Source organism: Zonotrichia albicollis, chromosome 8 (genome assembly GCF_047830755.1).
Source record: "Zonotrichia albicollis isolate bZonAlb1 chromosome 8, bZonAlb1.hap1, whole genome shotgun sequence".
NCBI classification, from domain to species: Eukaryota; Metazoa; Chordata; class Aves; order Passeriformes; family Passerellidae; genus Zonotrichia; species Zonotrichia albicollis.
The window spans coordinates 3,547,940-3,555,198 of record NC_133826.1 but is presented as its reverse complement, the minus strand read 5'-3'; the positions used below and the strand labels follow the sequence as shown (position 1 = coordinate 3,555,198).

Sequence of the window (7,259 nt, the reverse complement as noted above, 5' to 3'; positions counted from 1 at the left end):
GAAGTAGACAGCACACTCATTTCACATCATTAAACACGCTCACCTGTGGTTTCTAGTCATGCTCAATTTTATTTCCAGTCATGTTGAATTTTATTACCTGATCTTTTTTTTGTTATCAGCTAAGATGAAGGTACTGTATTGTCAAGTGAGAGTCAATTTTCCAGAGAGAATTCCAGTTTTTCATTACATTTTCAGGGATCATGGATAGCTAAAATACTAAATAGCTCAGCAAAAGACTGCAACATTTGAGCAAAGTATTGCATGGGATTTAAAACTTAGGTGTTGAATGCTTATGTTGTTGTTTACAACAGTCCATCTGGTCAGTCCATGGTCATCATGGAACACCATGGCTGTGCACTCCCACCAGGGAAAGAAAACCTCATAAGAAAATCAGTGGAGTTACAGCCTTACCAAATGCCTGAACCCACAGAAAAGAATATGAACATAAACCATCCACAAAAAAAAAACACATGAAAGAATAATGTTTCTGTTATCACCAAAACCCTGTTTTATATTCCTGATCTAAAATAGATTTTGCAAGAGCTGGAATTGTGCCCTTCCACACTCCCCATTCCCTGAGTCCCCAGGTGGCACACTGGAGCAGGGACCACTTTGCGATCCTACAAATGATATCCTAGTTATAAATAGCATTAATTAAAGAATCAGAGTCATGGCATGCAACCAAGCATCGCTGATTACTCTGGTCCTTCATGGTCTGCTCAGAGCAAAAACTCCCCTGAATAATCTAGACTTCAAATACAACCTCTCTGAAGAGGTGCATTTAAAAAATCTCAGCAAGCTGACAGGGTTTATGGGAATAACAGCAAACATTTCTCTGCATGAAGATAATTCCAAAAAGTCTGTACTTAAGGAAAATAATGAGGAATGGCAACCTCCCCCCCTCTCCCCCCTCCATTTTGTCTTCATTCTAACTCTCAGCAGAGTTAGGCGTAGACTGATGGCTCACTTCTATAAGTGGAGCTTTTCAAATTGCTGTGTTCTGCCCCAAATCCTGCAGGCAGCCATTCCTGTTGGCAGATTTCCAGCAGGCCCCATGAAGGGAAGGGTCTGGGCTTTACCACGGACTGGTCACCAGCTGAAGCTTGGGCCATATGAATGGGGGCCCCTCTGACAACCTTATTAACACAAATGATTTTTATTCTGCATGCCTGGGTAAGCCATAGGCACATGCCTGCAAGATCAAGGCTTCAGTCATTAATAATTTGGGCAATTGCTTCACCTAAAGCCACACTCTGTCTGCACAGAAATCTTTCCGGGAATCTGGTAAAAAGATTGATGAAAATTAAACATCTACTTAGTGAAGCTGAAGTAACCAATATATGATTAATACTTTCCAATTATATTTCAGTACAGTACATTGCTGAGTTTGTTATTACCTGCACTCTTAACACTCCATCTGCAGTGTTAAATCCATCTGTTGCTGAAAATATGACTATATCTTCAAGGGTTTCTGAATCATCACGCTGGTACCTTTTAACATAATTATAATGAAAAGCGATATTCATTATCCAGCGGAAATTAGAAACCTATAAATATGAGGGGAGGGGAGCGAGGGAAGAGCTGAGGTCCAGCATTGCCCACTATCTCAATTGATCATGTTGGCTTCTCTCACTTGAAGTATTGCTCTGGGCTCTGGATTTAGCAATGCCAGTCCCACTGGTTTCACTGATGTTTTGTTAACCTCTCATGGGGACCTGGTCCCTCAGCTTTATTCTGCCAGGTGGAGGTGGGCAAGAGAAGTGAGTTCATGACTGGCATCCACATCAGGGTGTGGAGACAGCACAGACCTGAGGGTGTGTCCCATCCCCAAAGCTTCTGGTGGGGAGAGATGTCAAACCTTGGGAATTGCTCACCTGTCTGAGGAGGAATGCCTGTGTTGGACCCTTAGCACTGGGCTGTCACCTGCTGAAATGGCAAGAGAAATGTTCTGGTCATTCCTACCTTTGAGAAGGATCTAAAGCAGAGGGTGCTATTTCTAAATACTCAGTTAAATTGTCAGAATAAATATATCATATTTCTGTGCATATATCTTAGATGTTAAAGAAACCCCCTCCTTAATACAGCAGCAGCTGGTTTAAATGTGCCTGCAGGTAACAGAAGGCAAAGCTTATGCCACAGTCTTCCCTGAACTCTGCTCCCTCCACGTCCTTCCACATCCTCTGCCCTGTTAGGATTTGTCCTTACAAAACTGCAACTCTCCTTTTTAAACCATTAAAAGAAAAATATGAATTTTCAGACACCATTACACAGTTATGGATAAGATATAAGCTTCACTTCCACCCAAATCCCACAGCAGAGGGTCCATTTTTGAAACTCTGTGTAGTAACCAACTATGGAGAATTTTACAGGAAGAACTCAAACGTACTTATTCTAAAAGCCTGCAAACAAAACTCCTTCCACCTTGGCAAGTCCATGCAGATCAATGAAACTGGAGAGAGGAGGTTTATTAACTATAAAAACTTTCAGATCCTCGTGGGAGGATGAAGCAGGGTTTTCCTTTGCTGCATCCAGGGGGGACCATTCCACCAGGGCACCTGCCCACAGTTTGGGCCTGGAAGGGGTTCTCTGGTGCTCAGCAGGTGTGCCTGTGCTGTTGGAATAGGAGTAATCCTGTCACTTGGCATGAGAGATGGACAAAAATTACAAGAAAAACAAGGATACCTCTCTATCTAAGACTCTTGAGTTAGAAGTGAAGCTGCTGTGCCTTCTCAACAAGAGAGGACAGAGATGCTTTCCTCTGTGTCATCAGAAACAGAGGATAAGTGGGGTATTACCCCACTGTGGTGGTTTTTGAGGCTCATGGATTTCCGAAATCAAAATCAATCTTTCTCCTATCTGAAAGAAATCCACAGGGTTAATAGCTAGAGGCACACAGCTAAATGTGATTTTGAGAAAAACAAGAGTAAGACGATGCAGTATTTCTACAGCAGAGAAAATGGGCTCGGAGTTTTAAAAATATCCTTCAGAAAAAAACATAGAAAATAAAACTACTGAGCTGACTGAAGAAGCTTCAGTATTGCTTTCCTCTCACCAAGCTTTTATTGCTATTCTTTGAAACATAATTGGTGATAATTTTCTACTTGGAGTCTGACACAAATCTTACAAGCTACTAAAGGTACTTGGAAAACAAAATAATAGGTTGTTTTATTTCTCTTCCTAAACAATTTGCTGTTGGAAACAATGAAGCCTCTTGAATGACTCCAAGACTTCAACTGCTTGTTTAAATTCTCAAATAATCCTTTCCTTTGGTTGCATTTTCTTCACTGCAAGTAACTCTTGCTTCTTTTGTGCTTTCCCACTGTTCTGGGCAAATTGGTCTCAGGGCAGAGTTTAACCATTTAGCTGAAGGATATAGCCTTGAGCATTATAAGCTTTACCCAGCACACTCAAAATTCACCCTCCACAAATATTCATTTAATACTGGCAGGAATTTTGCTGATCCCGTTAACCTACCTGGTACTTTAGTATATGCTAGAACACTTAACAAAGAATACATGCACACATACAAACCCCAGACAGAATAAATTTGATGAATAATTTGGATTTGTGGAGAAAATGTTTGTCTGGCTCCTTTCAAGGAATGCAGGCACCTTGAATAAGCTTTATGCTCTGACTTTAGCAGGGGCTTGCTTACTCAATGGTGCAATACAAATACTTTCCAAAACTATAGGAAGAAGTCAGGCAATAAATGTGTGGAAGAATCTTCAGGGCTTATTATTCAGCAAAGGAATTGCCAAACCTGGATTTTTCGAGCAATGCCATGAAAAGATAGAAAGGTAGAAAACACTTAATTGAGAGAACTTTCCTGCCAGATGTGTCAAAGTGCTGGCAGGGAACAGAAACACCAGCAGTGGGTACAGCTCACCATTTTCATTTTTTATTGTGTGAAATCAGAGATGGGCTTTTTCTGGTTTGGCACAGAAACTGCCAAGCTCTTACTCTGCAGAGATTCAGGAGTGAGCACAGCTCCTGCTGTTTGCCATGGGGAACCCAGGAGCTTGTGCAGATCTTTGAAATACAAGGCTTGTCCATTATCAAAAAAGCAAGTGACTCATGTTGCTGGAAAGCACTGGAGTCCTCACTGGACAGATTTCAGTGAAACACTAAGAAAGTCGCTAATTTTGGTCCATTTTTGTGAGAATCATGGATGAATTCTCCAGTCTCTGCATGTGGAATGTTGTTCTCTGCAGTGAGGCTGCACTCCACAACAGTCAGAAATAGGATTGAGAAGGTGATGCTTCTGCCTTTTTTCTACTTTTGTGCTTATTTGTTGTATTTTAACTTAAAAATCTAGATTCCAATAAGCATAATTTGTTCTCATGCCTCTCCCAGCACCCTTTTATGAAAGCAGAGCTTAAAAAAATTTTAGTAATAATACTTGCAAATTATGTCAAAAGCTTTGCTTGTTTACCTGAAAGATGTCAGGTCTGAAGCAGCAGGACTTGTTTTGTTTGGTTGGCTTTTAGGCTGCAAAAATTAGCTTCCACACACTGTAAAAATTTGTAAAAGGGAAAAAGAAATGTTAGATCTTTTCCCTATCACCTTATAAAGTGTAATTCAGCTTGACAGTTTCATATACACGGGAGAAGTGAGAGAAACAAAGCATTAACAGCACACACGAGTTGATTGTCTGGAGATTTGGTCTCTGGAGAGCAGAGCTGACACCTTGTGATGGTGCAAGTTTCTTTGACAACAAGTTGTGTGTAGTTCCAGGCTCCCTCTGGCTCGTGTAACACGAGGGAACAGTCTAAAAGATGGCTGAAAAATACAGACTGATCCCACTCTACTGGTACCCGCTCAGCTCTCAGCTCATCAGTTCATAAAAATTCCCTTTCAAGCATTGGGGTTTTTTTACCAGTATCTTGACATTTCTATTAATTTTCTATATTTGCTAAAGTGTTGCAAGGAATGAATTGAAACAGCATACCTAAAGAAAAGAAAAGAAGAAAAATAAAAATTCAATTGGTCTTTTTGCTTTCACCTGTTTTAATACTGGTCAAAATCCAGAGCAAGTCCTGGTTTGAATCAAGTCATTTGTGTAAAACAGAAGCATTGTGTTATTACAGATGAACAGCTTCAGCCTTCTCATTCCTGCACAATTTCCTATTATGCAATATTTCTCTGCATGGCTTTCAAATATTTTGAATGCTATGTCATTTAAAAAAAAAAGCCATACTTACATGAGCATCAAAGATTAGGCAGTTCTTGACTATCAGATAAAATCAATTTGAGTGAGTCATGAAAAGACCTCTTCTTCAAAATGGTGATGGTAGACAAGGCTGTAGAAGAGATTGCTTTGCAAGCATATTGACACAGGAATATCTTAAAAATACAAGATCATCACAGATCCTTTCAGGCACTCGTCTGCTGTTTTTCTTTTCTCCTTTTACTCCTGCATTAATTCAAGCCCCAGATAACCCCATCCATCACACCAGGGGACCAGTGGCAGCTATGCATTTTCAGCCATGTGGACAGCTCTGTCCTGCACTCCCAAACATTTGTCAATGAATCACTGTAGCTGGAAAAGGTCTTTAAGATCAAGTCCAACCATGACCCCAGCACTGTTCACTCCATCACAGAGCAGTACTAGGGGACCTCCCCAGGCTGCAGCACCTGCTCGGCCCATCTACGGTGGATTCCTTGATAACCTCCAGTACTCGATGGCTTGGTTGTTTCGGTGAGAATGTAATAATCACTTAATTAAACCCACAAATAAAACATCAATATAGGTATTTCAGGAAGAACCATCTTCCCTTTTGCAAGCTTGAGGGTGACATTGCTCACCAGGTTGTCATCTGTTGGTGGGATGGCAATGGGACACCTTTGCTTGAGGGAAACCAGTGCCTAATGCTTTGCCTTCCATCAAATACTCTTAAAGCAGCCCAGTCCTTGGCTGTGTCTCTCTCATCGTGCTGGAAATAGGCAACTGCATCCTCAATGTTTTCAAACTCGAAGCTTTTGCCTCCTGTTATATAAATGCAGAAAGAAAGTTACCATGTGCTCTTTCTATCAACACAAATTACCAATAACATTTTCAAATTTAAGTAGATGAGACACACGTCTTCTGTTCCCTGTGTAAAGGCTGGATCCACTTAAAACCAACAGGAGCCTTTTCATTCACTTCAGTGAACTTTAGATCACGTTCCAAAGAAGTGACATGATTATTTTTTCACCCTCAAATATACATTGGGCTGTTCTTAGTAACAAGCCTGAACTCTGCAGACTCTCACTGAAGAAATTTCAAAAGATGTGAAAATCTTATGTTTCTTTCAGAAGAATTTCTATTAATTTTTCTGAGACACATGCAAAAAAGTCTAACCTTGCCTAGGCAGATTATGGGGGTAGGTTTAACAAGAAAAAGGGTGCTTGTATTCTGTAGATGTTGCATTGCATCCCATAGTTGAACTCAGATCTGACACAGCACCTCACACTCTGATCCATGCTGGGGACCTTCCTTCCCCAGGAGCTGCACAGCATTCAGGTAATCATGGGCAGAAATCTGTAGAGGATCAAAGAATCACAGAATCACCAAGGCTCCAAGGATATCAAGTCCAACCATCAGCCAGGTACCACCTTGTCAGTAAAACCATACCATGAATTGCTATGAATTGTCTCTTGTTTTTTGAACATTTCCACTTTTGGATGGTGTCCTTACCACTTCCCTGGGGAGCCTGTTCCAATGTTTAACCACTCTTTCAGTGAAGAAATTTTTGCTAGTACCCAGTCTAAACTCTCCTCTGGCAACTGGAGGCCATTCCCTCTTGTCCTGTGTATCCTACACTGCAGGGCATTACTCCACAGCCCAGCCCTATGATACAGGTGCATATAAAAACTGAAGGCTGATAATAAACATTTGCATTGCTCTTCGCAAAGAGCCACACAGCAAAATTCAAGATGCCAAATCATCTCTTGCATCCACTTTAAGTGATTCATTTGGGGAAGGGAGGTTTTATAATGTTTATTTGAGCCTGGAGGAACTATCCTGTTAGCACACCAATAAATGTTGCGTGTGATACCACAACACTTTCCTATTTTTCAATACCAAGGGAATTCTCACAGCATTGTGTCTGCAGCAGGCAAGGAAAAGCAACAGCTTTCCCCCCTGAGCCAGCCTGCCTGCCGTGTGCCAGGTCTGCACGAGCCCGGGGTCCTTCCAGAACAATATGTTAACCAGGAAATTGGAACTTTGGAGTAGAAACTTAATCCAAAATCAGAAAGAAACATGAAAATGTGTACAA

At 41.1% G+C, this 7,259-nt stretch overlaps 1 long non-coding RNA gene across 2 annotated transcripts; it reads right to left on the bottom strand.

The window, feature by feature from the left end:
* Positions 1–998: 998 nt before the first annotated feature.
* Positions 999–5,977, bottom strand: LOC141729748 (uncharacterized). Of its 2 annotated transcripts, XR_012581197.1 has the most exons (4): positions 5,806–5,977; positions 4,433–4,511; positions 1,875–1,926; positions 999–1,491 (listed from the first exon to the last, which is right to left on the bottom strand). It is a non-coding gene; the product is annotated as an uncharacterized LOC141729748 (long non-coding RNA). The 2 variants fall into 2 exon arrangements; XR_012581196.1 differs by lacking the exon at positions 5,806–5,977 and having other exon boundaries at positions 4,433–4,935.
* Between the last annotated feature and the right edge of the window lie 1,282 nt (positions 5,978–7,259).